Below are 20,302 nucleotides of genomic sequence, written 5' to 3'. Positions count from 1 at the left end.
AATGTTAAAAAAAGTATATTCTTTAATCTTGATTAAAAACTCTAGATTTGAGCTGACCTTGTCATTTTTGAAATCTGATAAAAAAATTTTCATCATTTTCACTCAGACCTCATGATTCCCCAATGCTTTTCAGAGTTTTTGTAAACTGACAATAACATATTCACACAAATACAAAGGATTAAGTATAGCTTATACACTCTTGAAGAGCAAAGTGTGTGTGTGTGTGTGTGTGTGTGTGTGTGTGTGTGTGTGCGTGCTCTTACCCTGCCAGATGTAATGACTTTTAAAGTTACAGTAATTAAGATGACATAGTGGTTACATCACACAAGGCTGGATACAAAGACCAATAGCAGACAGTCCAGAAAAAAAGTCTCACATATATGTGGATATATGTATGTGGTTACATTATTGAGCACTAAGGATGGCCTTTTCAAAAACAAAACATAGTACTGTTTTACTGGTTACCATCTGAGAAAAGGAACTTAACCTATAGCTCACCTCATGCATAAAAATCAATTCCACTTGGTTCACACATCTAAGCATGAAAAGTAAAACTGCAAAGTTTCTAGAAGTCAATAGAAGACAATATTTCAGTGAAAAGATTTCTTCAACAGAAAAGTACTAACCATAAAAGAAAAGACTGACAAACTGTGGAGTGTAATAAACTCAAAAGGTAGTATTAAGGGAGTGGGACTACACATTTGCCACATATAATAAAGGATCAGTACCCAGAATATGGAAAGAATACTTACAAATCAGTAAGTCAAAACAGATAATTAAGAAGAAAAATGGAGAATGTGTGCCTGGGTAGCTTATTTGGTTAAGGCTCTGACTTGATTTTGGCTCAGGTCATAATCTCATGGTTCATGAGTTGGAGCCCCATTTCAGGCTCCATGCCGACAGTGAGGAGCCTGCTTGGGAGTCTCTCTCTCTCCTCTCTCTGCCCCTCCCCTGCTGGTGTGCATATGCATGCTCTCTCTCAAAATAAAATTATAAAAAAGAAAAATGGGCAAGGGACTTAACAGAAACTTCACAGAAGGATATGAACAGTGTCAACATCATTTGTCATCAAGGAGGTGAATATTAAAGCCATGTTGAGATACACACCCAGTAGGATGGCTAAAATTCAGACTGACATTTCCAAGTATTAGCAAAAGGGTGCCTGGGTGGCTCAGTCAGTTAAGCATCCGACTCTTGATTTCAGCTCAGGTCATAATCTCATGGTTCATGGGTTCTAGCCCCATAATGGGCTCTGCATTGATGGCGCAAAGCCCGTCTGGAATTCTGTCTCCCCCCCTCTCTGCCTCTTTCTCTCAAAATAAATAAATAAATAAACAAACAAACAAACATTAAAATAAAAAAAAATTATTAGCAAAGATGTGGATTGCTGGTGGGAGTGTAAAATGGCACAACTACTTTGGAAAACTGTTTAACGGTATCTAGCAAATTTGAACATATAGATAACTCTATCACTCAATTATACTACTAGAAATAACTGCACAAAAAAATGAATGCATACACACATCAAAAGATATATATAACAATACTAATAGCAGCATTAGCTATAGTAAACCAAAATACTAGATGCAAACCACACTTCCAACAGTAGAATAAGTTGTGATATATTCACATTCTAGTATATTAGAAATCAATGAAAATGAACAAAATACAGCTTCACACAAAACAAGAATAAATCTCACACAAAAGAAGGCATACTGTATGTATAATTCTACTTAAATAAACTTCAAAAACAAGCAGAGCTAATATGATGATAGAAGTCAGGATTATAGCTACCCTTTGTGGGGAGGCACAAAGGGAACTTTGACATATGTAGTGGTTACAAATATATGTTCTCTTTGTGATAAATCACTGACCTACAAATCATGTTTAATATACTTTACTGAATGACTGTAAAAAAATAAAAAAGCTTCCTGAGATGATATCTACACACATCCTTGAGAAAGTCACACTGATTTCCCAACATAAAATATAGAAAAACATTTCACTCAGATGAACTTTATTCTTGTCCATCAATTTTTATTTTCCCATTATTTGCAGCATTCTCTGATAATTCTGAGGAATACAGGGTTTAAGAGTAGGTTTTACCAAAATTTTCTGCATATTTTCTTCTTTGTATGTTATTTTATCTTGCATCTGAAAATGCCTTCTGTACTCCACAGTGCAATATATTTATCATAGAACAGTACAGAGGGAATCTATCTTGGGGAACATATCCTAAGAATTTATCATTTAAAACAGTAAACCAATGGTACTTAATCAGGATCACCTGGGAAATTTTTCAAAATATATACTTTAAGAACTTGATAGCCATATAATTTTTTATCCAAAAGAGAATTTTGTAAGAGTGAATAGAAGCACTCTTAATATTTAAACTAGGATAACAGGGGCAAACTGGAACATGTGTTCATCATATTTAGGAAATCCTAAAATATTGTGCAAATACACAAATATGCCTCAAAGAGAAAATAATCTGAATACTAAACCTTTAATATTTCTATATGGTAAAAAATACTATAAAGTAGAAAGACAATATATTAGAAAAACATACATAACAATGAACAAATTTCCCCACTACACAAACAGCTTTTACACTTAAGAAAAATGCATATTCTGATAGCAAAATGAGCAAAGATACAAGGAGGATGTTTAGAGAAAAAAGAAGTACAAAAATTAGAAAGATAGGATACAATTTTTAACGATAATCACAACTAAAGAAATAAAAATTAAACATTAGATACCCTCTTTACGCACATTAGATTGACAGATTGTAACGGGTTGGTGAGTGTGTACGGAAAGAAGCATCTATGTTAGGATGAGTGCAAGCAAATCAGCACAATTCTAGGGAACCAATTGGCATTTTCTATTAAACTTCAAAACGGAAATATTCTTAGGCCAGCAATCCTACATGTAAAACTTATCCTTCAGACAATAAAAGGACACAGGCATGCAAAGACAGTATGCAAGGAAATTCACTGCAGCCTAGTTGATAGAAGCAAACAAAACAAGACCAAAAACCCACACAAAATCTGAAAATAACTTAAATGTCTAACAGGGGACATGTAAACATAAATGAACCCACCACAATTTATGTGCAATGATATGGAAAGCTCTCTATATATAATGCTGAGTGCATAACTGCAAAACAGTGTGTATAATGTGAACACATTTGTGGAAAAAACACTCACACAGGCTTACATATACATACGTAATTTCTGGAAAAATGTTAAGAAATCATTAACAATGGTTACCTTGTAGAGTACAATCTAGTATTGACTTTCTGCCTTCTGCAGAGCTTAAAACTGTATCATGAGCATCTACTACTTAGAGTTAAGAAACTGAACCCCACAAAAAACAACAAAAAAACATATTTGCCCTAAAGCTAACCTATCAAAAATAGGATGGGGTCCAGAGTTCACCTGTTTTATATTTAGTCAGTAATTCAGTGGCATACTCTGATGAAGAACCACTAATACTAAGGAGACTTACTTAAAACACTCTCACTTAAAAACAAAACTCCATAGGCCTAAGCCTCCTAAACAAGGCTTCTTATCTTTCATTATTTTAGGTACAAAAAAACCCAAAAGTTCCATTAAAAACAACTGCTTAGTTTATTAGTCATTGTCAGCCTATGGGATTATAGTGAGGTACCCCTTAACCTATGATATAGAGATGACAAGAAAGACTTAAAAATCTACATAATTTAATGACTATCTTTCTGGAGAAATAATCCACAGAAGTATCTATAAGCATGTGACTGAAGAGTATTAGGAATGCCTCAGTCAAGGGAACTTTGGCTAACTTGGGATTTCTAAGACTGCACCCTAAACCACTAAAAGAAGAAAAGAAAGTACTACAGAAATTCTGCCAATTTGGACAGATGACAAAATGTGTGAAATTAAAAAAAATTTTTTTCAGTGACTCAGGAACTTATTTTTAGAAAAAGTCAACTTCACTCTCCAGTGAAAAATAAAAACCTATTATTTGCATCATTTAATATAGTACTATTCTTTTTGAACTCAACTTTTTATTTTTTTGATGTTTAATTTTTTGAGAGAGAGTGCAAGCCGGGAAGGGGCAGAGAGAGAGGGAGACACAGAACCCAAAGCAGGCTCCAGGCTCTGTCAGCACAGAGCCTAATGTGGGGCCAGAACTCACCAGCCATGAGATCATCACCTGAGGTGAAGTTGGATGCTTAACTGACTGAGCCACCCAGGCACACCATGAACTCAACTTTTTAAAGAAAACTATTGGGGGCACCTGCGTGGCTCAGTCCACTGAGCACTGGACTCTTGATTTTGTCTCAGGTCATGATCCCAAAGTTGTGGGTTGAGCCCAGCATGTGCCTCTGTGCTGAGCATGGTGCCTGTTTAAGATTCATATTCTTTCTCTCTCTCTCTCTCTCTCTCTCACTCTTTACAATAAAATAAAAAAGGTGCCTGGATGGCTGTCAGTTGAGTGCTGGGCTCTTGATTTTGGCCCAAGTCATGATCTCACAGTGCATCAGGCTCTGTCCTGACAGTGTGGAGTCAGCTTGAGATTCTCTCTGTCCCTCCCCTCCTCGTACTCTCTCTCAAAATAAATAAACTTAAAAATAAAAGATTTACAAAAAGAAATAAACTATCAACTATAGGAATCTGCATTATGTTCTGCCTCATAAATGCACATTCCATTAAAAAAAATTACTGAGTTTTTAATGAATAGACACTTCTCTAAAGAAGACATCCGGATGGCCAACAGGCACATGAAAAGATGTTCAGCGTCACTCCTTATCAGGGAAATACAAATCAAAACCACACTCAGGTATCACCTCACGCCAGTCCGAGTGGCCAAAATGAACAAATCAGGAGACTATAGATGCTGGAGAGGATGTGGAGAAACGGGAACCCTCTTGCACTGTTGGTGGGAATGCAAATTGGTGCAGCCGCTCTGGAAAGCAGTGTGGAGGTTCCTCAGAAAATTAAAAATAGACCTACCCTATGACCCAGCAATAGCACTGCTAGGAATTTATCCAAGGGATACAGGAGTACTGATGCATAGGGGCACATGTAGCCCAATGTTCATAGCAGCACTCTCAACAATAGCCAAATTATGGAAAGAGCCTAAATGCCCATCAACTGATGAATGGATAAAGAAATTGTGGTTTATATACACAATGGAATACTACGTGGCAATGAGAAAAAATGAAATATGGCCTTTTGTAGCAACGTGGATGGAACTGGAGAGTGTGATGCTAAGTGAAATAAGCCATACAGAGAAAGACAGATACCATATGGTTTCACTCTTAGGTGGATCCTGAGAAACTTAACAGAAACCCATGGGGGAGGGGAAGGAAAAAAAAAAAAAAAAAAAAAGAGGTTAGAGTGGGAGAGAGCCAAAGCATAAGAGACTGTTAAAAACTGAGAACAGGGGCGCCTGGGTGGCGCAGTCGGTTAAGCGTCCGACTTCAGCCAGGTCACGATCTCGCGGTCCGTGAGTTCGAGCCCCGCATCAGGCTCTGGGCTGATGGCTCAGAGCCTGGAGCCTGTTTCCGATTCTGTGTCTCCCTCTCTCTCTGCTCCTCCCCCGTTCATGCTCTGTCTCTCTCTGTCCCAAAAATAAATAAACGTTGAAAAAAAAAAATTTAGAGGAAAAGAGTTTAAAAAAAAAAAAAAAAAAAAAAAACTGAGAACAAACTGAGGGTTGATGCGGGGTGGGAGGGAGGAGAGGGTGGGGGGTGGGTGATGGGTATTGAGGAGGGCACCTTTTGGGATGAGCACTGGGTGTTGTATGGAAACCAATTTGTCAATAAATTTCATATATAAAAAAAAAAATTACTGAGTTTTTAAAACAAATGGTTGGGTTGCTGGCAGGAAAAAGAAGGAAAAAATATGTTGTATACCATAATACCATTACAGGGATGCCTGGGTGGCTCAGTCGGTTAGGCATTCGACTTCGGCTCAGGTCATGATCTCACAGCTCGTGAGTTTGAGCCCCACATCAGGCTCTGTGCTGACAGCTCAGAGCCTGGAGTCTGCTTCAGATTCTGTGTCTCCCTTTCTCTGCCCCTCCCCCAATCACGCTCTGTCTCTGTCTCTCAAAAATAAAGATGTTAAAAAAAATTTTTTTTTTTTTAAATACCACTACACATTAGAGTTTAAAGTGCTTTTTAGGGGCGCCTGGGTGGCTCAGTTGGTTAAGCGTCCGACTTCAGCTCAGGTCACGATCTCGCGGTCCATGAGTTGGAGCCCTGCGTCGGGCTCTGGGCTGATGGCTCAGAGCCTGGAGCCTGCTTCCGATTCTGTGTCTCCCTCTCTCTCTGCCCCTCCCCCGTTCATGCTCTGTCTCTCTCTGTCTCAAAAATAAATAAACATTAAAAAAAAATTTTTTTAAAAAAGTGCTTTTTATTTGTGTCTTGATTCAAACCTCACTACCCTATAGAATAGGTATTATTAACCTTATTTGATAGACAGGAAAACTGAAGTTCAGACAAAGTAAATATTGCAAGGTTAGTAAATGATAGGGTTGGGGTTAAATTCAGGTCTTCTGACATCTCAGCCTCAGTACCATCATCAGCCTACAGTTGCCTTCATGAAACAACTTCTCCAGGCGCTATCAGGATATACAAAATTATCTCAGAAAATGAAAGACAATTACATCTTGCATATCATCCAGGGCCAGTCTTAACTATCATCCTTCAACTCCATGTCTCATTCAAGCCATTCTCCCTTTCTGAAATGCCACTCCCTTTTCTCTCCTCCTAATCAAACTGTACTCCACTTTTATAACTCAGATGAAACTTTACTTTGTTCACTTTTTCTTTCCTGATTATCTTTAACTTTTTAATAAGGTTTTTAATAAAAATTTTTTAATGTTTATTTCTGAGAGAGAGAGAGAGAGAGAGAGAGATCGAGACCATGAGTGGGGTGTGGGGGCAGAGAGAGAGGGAGACATAGAATCCAAAGCAGGCTCCAGGCTCTGAGCTGTCAGCATAGAGCCCAATGTGGGGCTCGAAACTCACAAACCATGAGATCATGACCTGAGCTGAAGTGGGATGCTTAACAAACTTAGCCACCCAGGCACCCCTAATACGGTTTTTAAGGTAGAACTTGAATATTTGTTTTTTTAACACAACAGAGCCAAGATGGTGTCATGAACATAAACATCATGAAGAAATGCCAAATGAGTGTTTCTTAAAATGATACAATGTCACTGAAGTGATATTATTCCAGAACTACAAGAAAATATGAGTCTTCCCCCACCCCCAATTGTTATTCCTAGGCACATATGTCTTCTTTTTTTCTTTTTAAGTCCAATTAGTTCAGGCACCTGGGTTGCTCAGTGGGTTAAGTGGCTGACTCTTGATTTCGGCTCAGGTCACGGTCTCACAGTTTCTGGTATTGAGTCCCACACTGGGCTCTGCACTGACAGTAGGGAGCCTGCTTGGGATTCTCCTTCTCCCTCTCTCTACCCCTCCCCTGCTCATACTCTATCTTTCTCAAAATAAGTAAAATAAAAGAAAAAGTTCAATTAGTTCATATTAGGTCTACAAAGAGAAATATCAGGTCTCCTGGATTAAATACATAATAATTTATACATAAAAGCCGAGATGTTTACATGGTACAACACCATTTCAGAGCAGGAACAGAAGATGAATGACAGTAAATGTACTAATGATATAATCTGAAATATACCCAACTCCTAATAATCCCCAATATTGGAAGCTCTTTACTATCTATCACAGGATTTGTCAAGTTGTAATGCACTGATGATATAAAGCAGAGAGGGGGAAAAGATAACTGAGGTGGGGCTCCATAATAGTACTGTAATTGGTTTAGTAGGAATATCCAAAATAAAAGTAGGGATCTGTAATTAAAAATGCTAGAAGAGGTTAGCTACTGAAATAGAAAACAATAATAAAATACAGGTAGACCCTAAATTATGTATTTTCACTTAAGTATCTATAATCATAATCACTGTCACACCAATGGCACAAGGAATTCCTGTCACCTGTTAATTAAGCTATGAGAAATGTCTCCTTTCCCTCTTTTTCAGTCTAGCATAACTGACAAGTAACCAAGATTGCCAGTTGCTGCTGCATACTCATGCCCCTGAAGAAAATGGTTGGAGAATTAGTTTTAACGCAGGCAAACGAGCCCCAATCTTAACCTTTTAATGCACTTCAATGGAAGAGTATCACCCAAGACTGGTATTGGGAAGGACAAAGATCTGCGCTTGCTTATCTAACCTTCCCTAGTCCAGTGTTTATACTCCTGTAAAGTCAACACCATTTGATTCTTACTTTTTTCTACCTCTTGGGAATACGTGAGGAATTATGAAATAGGAATGACCCAAAACAAAGATATTTCTACCAACATGTGTCAAAGCTTTGTAGACTAAAGATTTAGTAAAAGTACTGATAACTTTGTACTGACTCATAAAATACATCTAATTTGGTACCACACTATTTTTTTTTATACTTTCTAAAAAGTACAGAAATTAAGCATTCCAGATGAAGTTCCTAATCAATAATTATAATACCATTTTAAATGAAAATATGTACCATATATATTTTTTAATGTTTTATTTATTCTTGAGAGAGAGAGAGAGAGCGCACGCACATGAGCAGGGGAGGAGCAGAGCAAGAGAGGGACACAGAATCTGAAACAGTCTCCAGGCTCTGAGCTGTCAGTACAAAGCCCCACGCGGAGCTCGAACTCACAAGCTGTGAGACCATGACCTGAGCCAAAGTCAGTTGCTGAGCCACCCAGGCGCCCCTACCATATTTTAAACACTCAATTTATAAACACAGGATAGATAAGAACAATCAGAAGGCTCAAATTCAGACAAATAGTAGTCCATGGTTTTAAGAAAAGCTGTATGTATCAGTCAGGGTCCTGGCAAAAACAAAGCATTCTCAAGGAAGTATCTGAAATTCACATTTTAACAAGTGTGGGCAGGGTTAAAGGAACCAAAAAGGGATGGAAACTATTCAGGAACCCACTGCCACCCTTTGGAATGAAGGGGCAGAAGGAAGCAATTACCGAAGAGCTGTGCAACAGCAACTGAAAGAATAATATCCAGCTTCTCTCTCTGGCTTTCCAACATCCTGCCAATGCCTCACATTGGCTAAGTCCAACAAAGGAGTCCAAACAAGGTAGTCTTTAGAAGAACTCCCTCTGGGGCACAGAGCAAGGCAGAGAAGGGTTAAGAGTGGATCTGGAGGGGCAAACAAACCCAGTACTGGATATATAAAGAAGAGAATTTTGGAGTCAAGACCTGGTTAACTGTGTTTAGTCATAAAATCCCTGCATAAGGTACATTACTGAGTCTGTGATCTCCACTACAAATAGATGTTAGGAGAATAAAGTAGACATGTGCTAAAAGTACCTAACAAAACCTGGCACTATACTAAACGTTAGTATACTAAATGAAGTGAAATGAGAGACAACTTTGTATTCCTAGTGCCTAACACAATGTGTAACTTACAGCAGATGTCTAATAAACTTTGACTAAATTATGATGCAGAGTACACATAAGAAATGAGGAACTGAGGATTCTGTTCATATCTTTACCTTTGATTTGCTATCACTGTATGCTCCGTATATTAAGGGATACAGCTTTTTATATACAGCTTTTTATAATGAAAAAGACAAGAATCTTTACCCCATGAGTGCTACAAGAGAAATAAAACAAGTATCTTAACACTATATAACTTCAAGAATTACAGATTTAAGATTTCCCCCAATAAACATCTCCTAACCATAAACACTTCAATAGCACCTGAATAGCCACCCACATGCTAAATGATTTAAAACTAATAAGAGGGTATTCTGGAAATGTAGAAACCTGGGCAAAAAAAGTTTACAGACAATAAATCACTTCCAAGAGAAAATTCCTTTATACTCCTGATCTGTTTTTGCCTGTTATTTAGCTAAAATTAGGCCTCTTATGGGGCGCCTGGGTGGCGCAGTCGGTTGAGCGTCCGACTTCAGCCAGGTCGCGATCTCGCGGTCCGTGAGTTCGAGCCCCGCGTCAGGCTCTGGGCTGATGGCTCGGAGCCTGCAGCCTGTTTCCGATTCTGTGTCTCCCTCTCTCTCTGCTCCTCCCCCGTTCATGCTCTGTCTCTCTCTGTCCCAGGGATGAATAAGCGTTGAAAAAAAAAATAATAATAAATTAAAAAATAAATAAATAAATAAAATAAAATTAGGCCTCTTCTATTACTTCTCAGAAAGGTTAAAATAGAGCCAAAATCCAATAATTTTGTGTCTAAATACTAAGTATAAGAGCAAAAGTACCTTACAACTGTTAATTTCAGGTTTTTTTTTTTTAGATGTCTGACATCTAAATGTTTAGCATGTCTAAAAACTTGCATGTAATGAAAACACGGAATATTTACTAGCACTGTTGAAGAGAACAGCTAAGTCATTTTTTTTTTTTTTTGCTGATTTAAATGTTTTTTTAAAAAATTTTATTTAAATCCAAGTTAGTTAACATGCGGTGTAATAATGGTTTCAGAAGCAGAATTTAGTGATTCATCACTTCCATAGAACATCCAGTGCTCATTCCAACAATTTAGCCCTATTTAGCCCATCCCCCCACCCTCTACCCCTCCAGTAACGTTCAGTTTGTTCTCTGTATTTAACAGTCTCTTATGGTTTGCCTCCCTGTTTTTATTTCTGTGTTTAAATGAGGAGGAAGTAGGTACAGAGATCCCCACCAGAGTTTCTATTGCTCACTAATTTTGGTTACTAGTGAAGCCTGAGCTATTTTATATTCAAGTGAAAGAGTCAAGAAAGAAGATAAACAAAATTTTCTATTTTAGATATTGTATTCTATTGAATACAATATTCTACTGAAAAACATAAAAGGCTACTAAACTTCTTCAGTAATATACACTTATGTTGTAAAGGTGGGAAAAGAGGAGGAATAAAAAAGGCTTTTAAATTTCAATGGCTATATACTTGAAAGATACTTTTAATATTTTTCACATGTGTACAAGTCACTTACATTTCATTTCCTATGACCTAACCACATGCTCATATCCCACTGTTGGGACTTTTCCTTTCTGATATATAAAACCCACGTATATAGAAAGAACAATTGCTTTTACATGTCAAATACATTTTTAAAAATTTGTACTTGATGGCATAGCAATTTTCCAGTGTAGGTATTTCAAATTTTCTTAATGTGTTCCAATACCATATCTTACTCTTTATGACTTTTGGGTTCTACACTTGTCTTGAAAGAGTCTTGTTCACTCCAAGATTATATTTCTAAAATCCTCTCATGTTTCCTTCTGGTACTTCTATAGTTTATCTTTCTGCTTAAATCTCTCATCCATTTCAATTTAATGTTAAGAATAAGCACATATCAAAATTTATGTTTTCTAAATGGCTAGTCAGTTACCTCAACACCAGCTGTTGAATAATCTCTTTTTCATTCACACCTCCCACCTATTTAATAAGCTACACCTAGTATGTGAATTCATGCTATCTAGGTGGTATGGACTTTTAAAATAAGCTCTTGAAATAAACTACCAAACCCTCTTGTTCCAATTTGTAATCCCACCAGTCAGAAAGGTGCTTATTTCCCTGAATTCTTACCAACATCCTTTGCTATTTCAATAGCTTTTTCTGAGTCACAAAAAAAAGTACTTCAATTTCCATTTATCTGATTACTAAACAAATCAAACGTTTGTTCACATTCACTGTCCTATTTCTTTAATGATTTATCTGTTGATATGTTTTTGTCCGTTTTTACACTGGAATATTGATGCTCCTTTTTGATTTTAAGCTTTCAATATTTACTTTCTAGCATTTGTCCTTTAATTTTGTGACATTTTGAAGACATGTAAAATTTTTATTGAGTTATATATACAAAGCTCTTCTGTAAATTGTTTTATATGCTCATAAAATCTGTTCAGAGGATAAAATCTATTTATCGATATATATACACCATTTTTGGTATTCATTCCTTCTTGAGGATACAAGTTTCATCACAAGTCATTTCCCTCCAGCCTGAGGAGCATTCTATAGCATTTCTGCTGTGCAGGTCTCCTTACAATGAATTCTCTCAACTTTTGTTTATCTGAAAAACGTCCTAATTTTCACCTTCATGTTTTATGGATATTTTTGCTGAATTCAGAATTCCAGGTTGACAGCTGTATCCTTTTGAACTTTATTTAAAAAAAATTTTTTTTAATGTTTATTCAATTTTGAGAGACTGAGCATGACCTGGGGGGGGGGGCTGACCTGGGGGGGGGTGCAGAGGGAGGGAGGGAGGGAGAGAGGGAGAGGGAGAAAGAGGGAGACTGGAGAGGGAGGGGGAGAAAGAGGGAGACTGGGGAGGGGGAGGGGGAGGGGGAGGGGGAGAGGGAGAGGGAGAGGGAGGGAGACACAGAATCCAAAGCAGGCTTCAAGCTCTGAGCTGTCAGCACAGAGCCCGACATGGGGCTCAAACCCACAGACCACGAGATCCTGACCTGAGCTGAAGGCAGACGCTTAACCAACTTAGCCACCCAGGCACCCCTCAGAGTCCCATAATGTAAACAAATACTTATCAAAATCCATTTTAAAGCTTTCTTTCTAAAAGACAATATATACTATTCACAGCAACTCTATTTTTCATAGTAACAATGGTTTTCCTGATACCATAAATAACTGACAATTTAAGTTATAGAAAAAGGAATCACTGGTTATCTGACCAAATGATCTAGTATACAGAACATTCATTTAGGTCACAGGGCATAACTTCAGGAACCAATACTGATAAATAAACAGTGGGGGAAAACCTATGTTTCCGCACTATCTCCTATGTAGAGAGTAGCTAGGTACAATTTAATGTAGCAATTGACTACCAAAAAAAAAAAAAAAAAAAAAAAGAATTATCATAAGCCACCCCTGGATCAGATCACATTAGAAGTGATGTACTAGAAATGATGTGTCCACACATAAGCTAATTTCAGCCCAAAGTAAATAGAGCTTTTTGTAAATCAGAACCATCTCATTAAGAGAAGCTTAAGGCATTAATGTTTCTGGATTTTCATATATGCCTTTCCCTAAACAAATATAAACCACTAAAGTTTATTACAATAAACCTTGTTGTTACTCAAAAGATTATTTAAATGTTTAAAGTTTTTAAGTTATGCCATTCATTTTACCAACTTTAAATTTGGAAAATCCCTATTTTCCTCTAATAAATCTATCCCCCAATATACCTGCCAAATTCAGCTGGAGCAGCAGTGCAGGCTCCAAGCATAAGTCTTGCTCTCCAAATAATATTAAGAGGACACACTCTTTTATAAAAACTCTCAATTATTAAACATCTCCTTATACAATCTGGTAAAAATATAATAGGCACAACAACAAATTTTTGGAGGAGGATAAAAATGCTTAAAAATAACAGCTAATACATGGACAGTCTTCAAAGAAATCCATGAAATCTCTAAAACAGTATACTAAATCATGAATATATGTATATTCTAGGGACAGAAGCCACAGCTCTCAAGAAATTCTCCAAGGAGCCTAAAGTATAACAAAAGTTAACAGCTACTGCTGGGATGCTGGAATTTCTGTAAAAGTTATTTTCAGTTTCTTTAAATTTTCTGCTCTCAGTAATTTATATTAGTACGATATTCATATCTGTACTAATTATTACCTCAGTTAGAACATACTTGTATTCCATTAAGATTTGAAGTTGCAGTTCTTTCCAAAAGAGTTAAGTTTTGGGGAAGGTTAAAAAACAACTTTCAGGGGCGCCTGGGTGGCTCAGTCGGTTAGGCGGCCGACTTCAGCTCAGGTCATGATCTCAAGGTCTGGGAGTTCGAGCCCCGCGTCGGGCTCTGTGCTGACAGCTCAGAGCCTGGAGCCTGTTTCGGATTCTGTGTCTCCCTCTCTCTGACCCCCCCCCCCATTCATGCTCTGTCTCTCTCTGTCTCAAAAATAAATAAACGTTAAAAAAAAAAATTAAAAACAACAACAACTTTCATTCCTAAAACAAATGTCTCAGGTTCACAATGCAAGAATAAACGTGAGGTATGTAGATGGCCTAGAATAATTTATCGAACATTTAAGAAACAAAATTCTACAAATAAAGGCTAATCAATATTGTATATTCAAAAGACAATTGAAGGGCGCCTGGGTGGCTCAGTCCGTTGAGTGACCGACTTCGGCTCAGGTCATGATCTCACAGTTTGTGAGTTCAAGCCCCATGTGGGGTTCTGAGCTGACAGCTCAGAGCCTGGAGCCTGCTTCCGATTCTGTGTCTCCCTCTCTCTGCCCCTCCCCCACTCATGCTCTGTCTCTCTCTGTCTCAGAAATTAACACTAAAAAAAGATTTTTAAAAAAAACAAAAGACAATTGGTTATAAACAGGCATATAAAGAGATTTTAATGCTATTACGTCATCTTCACTTAAAATGGCAATTACGACTGGAAAATGTTAAGTTTGTCATTCTTCATAGAGTCAATAGCAGTATCTCTATTTAAAACATAATGGACCCAAAGAGATAAAATATTTGATGTCCAATGAGAAAGAATCAACAATGATGCTAGAAATACAGTCTAAATGCCTTTCAATTTGTGAATGTCTCCTCAGAAACGTGACCATATTATATGCAGCTCTAAGGAAATCTGGGTTCTATTTATTGCTACCAAGTGGTTTTGTGGCTTTGGTTTAGTAACAACTTCTCTGTATCATCTGTAAAACAGGGAAAACAGAACTGTGGCAGAGATATTATATACTCACCTGTTTCATTTTCCTCCTGAGCACATATGAGGACCACATTTTCCATTCCATTTGTAGCTAGATGCAGTCATGTGTCTAGTCCTGACCAATGTGAGTTCAATGATGCATGCTCCTTCCAGAACTGGTCCCTAAATCAGCCCTTCAAACATCCTCTGAGGTCTCACTAGTAACTCTGGGGGGGACTCCAAGCAGGCCATAGGGGCAGCTGAGTCACGAGATGGAAGGAATCTGAATACCTGAGTCATCCACATGGTTTTTTGTGTGATGAGAAATAAACTCTTTCATTGTGCTCCATCATGAGATTTGGGGGTTATCTATTTCAGACACAATAATCTTACCTACCTTAGTGGGGGGAAGATAAAATGAGGTAAAAAATTTAAAGTAGAAGATAAAATGAGGAAGGGATTTTTTTTTAAATTTTTTTTTTAACGTTTATTTATTTTTGAGACAGAGAGAGACAGAGCATGAACGGGGGAGGGGCAGAGAGAGAGGGAGACACAGAATCTGAAACAGGCTCCAGGCTCTGAGCAGTCAGCACAGAGCCTGACGTGGGGCTCGAACTCACATACCGCAAGATCGTGACCTGAGCCGAAGTCGGACGCTTAACCGACTGAGCCACCCAGGCGCCCCGAGGAAGGGATTTTTAAATTCTATACAAATGTGGGGTAATGATAGCAACTATTTTTTTATATATATTTTAACGTTTATTTATTTTTGAGAGAGACAGACAGACACAAGCAGGGGAGGGGCAGAGAGAGAGACACACACACACACACACACACACACACACACACACAAAGAATCTGAAGCAGGCTCCAGGCTCTGAGCTGTCAGCACAGACAGGGGTTCAAACTCATAGACCACGAGATCATGACCTGTGCCCAAGTCAGACTCTTAACCAACTGAGCCACCCAGGCACCCCCACAACTATTTTTTTAAATGTTTGTTTTTGAGAGAGGGAGAGACAGAGCGTGAGTGGGGGGGAGGGCAGAGAGAGAGGGGGAGACAGAATTGGAGCTCAGGCTCCAGGCTCTGAGCTGTCAGTACAGAGCCAGATGCAGGGCTAAAACCCACGAACCAGGAGATCATGACCTGAGCCAAAGTCAGAGGCTTAACTGACTAAGCCACCCAGGCACCCCATGATAGAAACTTTTTATCCAGAAAGTAAAGCAGAAACTTTGGAGTCACTACATCTGGGTTCAAGTTCAGCCTCTGACACATATTAGCTAGGTGTGTGACATTGTGTTAAATTACTAAGACAGTTTCTTCAACTATAAAATAAGAACAATAATACCTACAGCCCACCAGATTATTATTAGGATTAAGTGAAATAACATATACAAAGAATCCAGCAGAGGGTATGGCACATATTAACCACTTAACAAATATTATCCAAACTATTACAAATATCTGAGAGGATGGCACAAACCACCTACTGGATAAAACTGTTGGAAGGATTGTAACACTTAAGGCTAGAAATAAAATGAAACAAATTTTTGGCTCCAAAGGGCTTTTCTAATGTAATCAGAAAAGTTAGGCTTTTGGTAGTTTAGAACACATCAGTATAATACATTAAATTCTCTAAGGTAAATATAAATAATGATTTTAGTCTTAAGTTTATATAGCTACAAAGCTACCTCAAGTGATCGTTCTAATATTACAAGTGGGATAATTTCAGTTCAACTACTTATAAATGGGTGAAGTGGGGGTAACTGAAACAGATGATTAGCATAGGCACTATCAGTTTCCAGCAAAGTTCTTTAGAAAGACTCAAATACACTACCATGAGCTCTATCCTTAAAATAGTTTCTACAATTTCACAGAAAAAGAAACTAAAAGTTCAGAGTAAATGATTCCCATATACCACAAAGCTTCTCCAAAGAAGCAGTCCTTAAACAGCTTCACAAACATACACCTGCTACATTTATCTCTTAAAGCCTGTTAGTGATTGGGAGGTAGAACAGAATGGTACTTTGTGGTTTTAGTAATATTCATTACAAATAATACTCATTACTTAATCCATTACAAAAAGCAAGCTACTGCAGAAAGAAAAGGCATTATTCATTCCATTTTTCCAATTAAAAAAAAGATTAAAAACATTTTGGCTGGCTCATTCCAGACCCTCTTTGTTCAGAAAGGGAAACAATACATCAGTAGGGAAATAGCTGGGAAAGCATAATGCAAAATGCTGGGCATGACAGAGTGCCCAGAAACATTAAAAAGTTTTAAAATAGGTTTTAAAAAAGATACCTAGGTGTCAAAATTTTTTGAACTGGTTAAAATACTCATTGCTACAGATCAACAGAAGGGAATTACTAACCTAGTCTGAAATCTTAGTCTATCTACTGTTTTGAATTTCAATGTCCTTATTTGAAAGTTGAAGTGATTGGACCAGATAATGTCTAAAAGACTATGATTCTAACATACAAATGTGTAGAGTTTTAATAGACAGCATATTCCAGAGTGAAAAGTGGATAATTTAGACTGTAAGATAAAGAATTTTTGGTTTTAAGAATGTCTCCAAATCCTCGGGCACCTGGGTGGCTCAGTTGGTTAAGCATTTGACTTTTGATTTCAGCTCATGATCCTGTAGTTCATGCATGGGTTTGGGCCCAGTGTCAGGCTCTGTGCTGGCAGTGTGGACCCTACTTGGGATTCTGTCTCCCTCTCTCTCTCTGCCCTTTACCCACTCATGATCTCTCTCTGTCTCTCTCAAAAATAAACAAACAATAATAAATAATAAGTTATCTTCAAATTCTCTCAAATGTTAGTATACTCTTCTGCTTTAGTAAATCCAGTTGAATGAGTATAATCTTTGCCTTTCTGATAATCTTTTTCTAACCGATTAACATATTTTTTGAGACCAAATACAGAAGCACATAGGACACTGAACTGGAATTACTAAGTTGAACTGAAAGTCAGGATATAAGACTTCACTTGGTTTTACAACTCTCCCAATATGACTATGCTTCACTCTCTTACCCTGTCTATAAAACAAGGGAAAATGTGCTATGATCTATTTCACTGGATTAGTATTAAAGTATATGTCTTTGAAACACTTTGAACCAGACAAGACTGTTACAGAAGAGATTTTTTTCATTATTAGTAACTTATCATACCAAGTCTAAGTATAAAAACAAAAGAAAGAAGTTCCCATGAGACTACTGCATATGGGAAGTCCTCTTACCTCCTACATTGGAATCAGTTACAATTAATAAATCAATATAAGATGTTCTTATAATACACAGAATCTGGAAATGTGACTAGGCCCATTGCAGCACCAGATTTTAAATCTCTGATCTACATAAAAACTGCCTGAACTAATCTATCCTTCAGTTTTTGTTTATATGAATAACCAACATTTCTTAAATAGGCATTCTTAAAATCATGAAATAAGGAAGGTCCTTTGGAAAGAGGGGTAGGGACAGATAAATAGGTGTGAATGGCAAAAATAAAACCATTCAGAAAAGATATATTATGTACAGCACAAGATGTATTATGTATATATAGCACAAGGACTATTTTATCCAAATCAAGGGTGGCAGTGGTTCCCTAGTAAGAAGTTATTCACAAATATAGCTAAATCAAATAGATGCTTCCTTACAGCTAGCAAAATACCCTTTAATTAAAAAAAAAAAAAAACTTAGGGTGGGAGGGAGGGGAGGGTGGGTGATGGGTATTGAGGAGGGCACCTTTTGGGATGAGCACTGGGTGTTGTATGGAAACCAATTTGACAATAAATTTCATATATTGAAAAAAAACTTAAACTATTATTATGGATGAATATTCTTTGCCTTTTTGCATAAACATAATACACTTTACTAATGTCCTTAATAAAAATTTCTGGAATCACGTAGTAAGTTGAACAGTGGCCTTCAAAAGAGATGTTCCCATCCTAGCCTGGAACCTATTAATAATATCTCATTTGGAAAAAAATTTTATAATCACTGACCTAGAATGATTGTGGAGATAAGATAGAAGAGAAGGACCTTAGATAAGCAGAGAAGATGAAAAAGAGTATTCCAGACAGACAAATGCATAGGAAAAGTCATGGAGGTGAAAACTATCCACATTTTGTTAACATATTTACCAAATAGATCAATTGGCTGCAGTGTGGGGTTTTTTGGTAGAATGGTGAGAGACTTAGGTTAGATTGTGGAAGGCTTTGAATACCATGAAAAATCTGAAATTTATCTGTGGGAAGCAAATGGTGATTTGTAAACAAAAAGACTAACGTAATCATGCAGAAACCAGGTGATTAATGAAATTTCAGTCTGGGAAAATAGAAAGTGGTCTGAGCTTTTGGCTCTACCACATTGTCCAACAGCACTTTCTGAAATGATGGAAGTATTCTAGACGTGCACTGTCCAATATGGTGGCCAGTAGCCACCTACAGCTATGGAGCATTTGAAATGGGAGTGGTGCAACTGGGGAACTGAAATTTTAATTTTTTAAAATGTTAACTAATTTAAACTTAAATAGCCCCATGTGGCTAGTGATGATACACTGGACTGAACAGCTCTAGAGTTTTCTCACTTATAAAATGCAAAGTGCAATGAGAACATTAGTGTCCCTAGGCTAAGTTCCACAGCCAAATAAAGTTGGTGCAGCATTCTGATAAAAGCAAACAGGTATTCAAGCAGATGCACCTGAGCATGACTAAAACAGTTTCAGGTTTGTAACCTTTTCATTTCACTCTTTCCATCTCCTTGATTTATTTAAGAGACCCACTCTGTCTCTTGCTGATTTTTCAAATTGGTCTTTAGGTTGATGTTTCCCATGAGTCTATAGTTAAATAGGTAAGGCATCTAATTTAATAGAATTTCTGTGGAAAGGAACAAACATTTCATACAAAAATGCCCCTAGAGCTATGCTGCCCAGTGTGAACACATACTGGAAAAAAAACCAGTATGAATAAAAGAATGTAAAGGCACTCATACATGTTGAAATGATAATATTTTGGATACACGGAGTTAAATAAAATATATTATGAAAATTAATACACCTGTTTCTCTTTAATTTAGCCAATAGAAAATCTTAAATTACATTTATGACTCACATTAAATTTCTCTCAGACAGCCCTGCTGTAGGGAAAGTTATGACATAGATACCTCACAATATACATACTTCATTCAGTTAGTACATACTTACTCAGCATCTATTATTGTCAAGCTTTATGCAACGTTCTGAGACTTTAACAGTGAAGAAAGAGAATGGTCCCTGCCATCAAAGAGCTTAAATTATCTCCTACACTTCTGCACATTTTACATATATTATCTCATTTGTGATAATGCATAAAGATAATTTAACTTTAGAATACTTTACCATTTGGGGGAGCAACGATCAACGTATAACTAAGAAATTACAAAACAAAGATTCACACTAATGACTATTTTTGTGATACACTAGTTATATTACTATGCTACATAATATGTATCTGGAAGCCTAATACTATCACATTCCCAGTAGCTTCTCCTGGTTTCTTGATCCCTCCCTCTAACTAGTTTGCTCCCTCTTTATGGCTCACCTCTCTCAGACTGCCTCTTCGACTGGCAACC

At 37.3% G+C, this 20,302-nt stretch overlaps 1 protein-coding gene and 1 long non-coding RNA gene across 3 annotated transcripts in view; both read right to left on the bottom strand.

The window, feature by feature from the left end:
- RNF19A (ring finger protein 19A, RBR E3 ubiquitin protein ligase) overlaps positions 1 to 20,302 on the bottom strand; it is a 58,111-nt gene that overhangs the window by 33,960 nt on the left and 3,849 nt on the right. Inside the window, exon 1 of one of the 2 annotated variants that reach the window (XM_086694914.1) lies at positions 1,108 to 1,329. The exons of the other annotated variant lie outside the window; for it this stretch is intronic. The gene's annotated coding sequence lies outside the window, so the exon portion shown is untranslated. Of the gene's footprint in view, positions 1 to 1,107; positions 1,330 to 20,302 lie in introns of those variants that run through there. 2 annotated transcript variants of the gene reach the window in all.
- Positions 7,290 to 12,239, bottom strand: LOC147571953 (uncharacterized). The gene is made up of 2 exons (XR_015246558.1): positions 10,210 to 12,239; positions 7,290 to 9,943 (listed from the first exon to the last, which is right to left on the bottom strand). It is a non-coding gene; the product is annotated as an uncharacterized LOC147571953 (long non-coding RNA).

Source organism: Puma concolor, chromosome F2 (assembly GCF_028749965.1).
Source record: "Puma concolor isolate L17-30 chromosome F2, mPumCon1.1.hap2, whole genome shotgun sequence".
NCBI classification, from domain to species: domain Eukaryota; kingdom Metazoa; phylum Chordata; class Mammalia; order Carnivora; family Felidae; genus Puma; species Puma concolor.
This window is presented reverse-complemented; position numbering and strand designations above follow the sequence as displayed.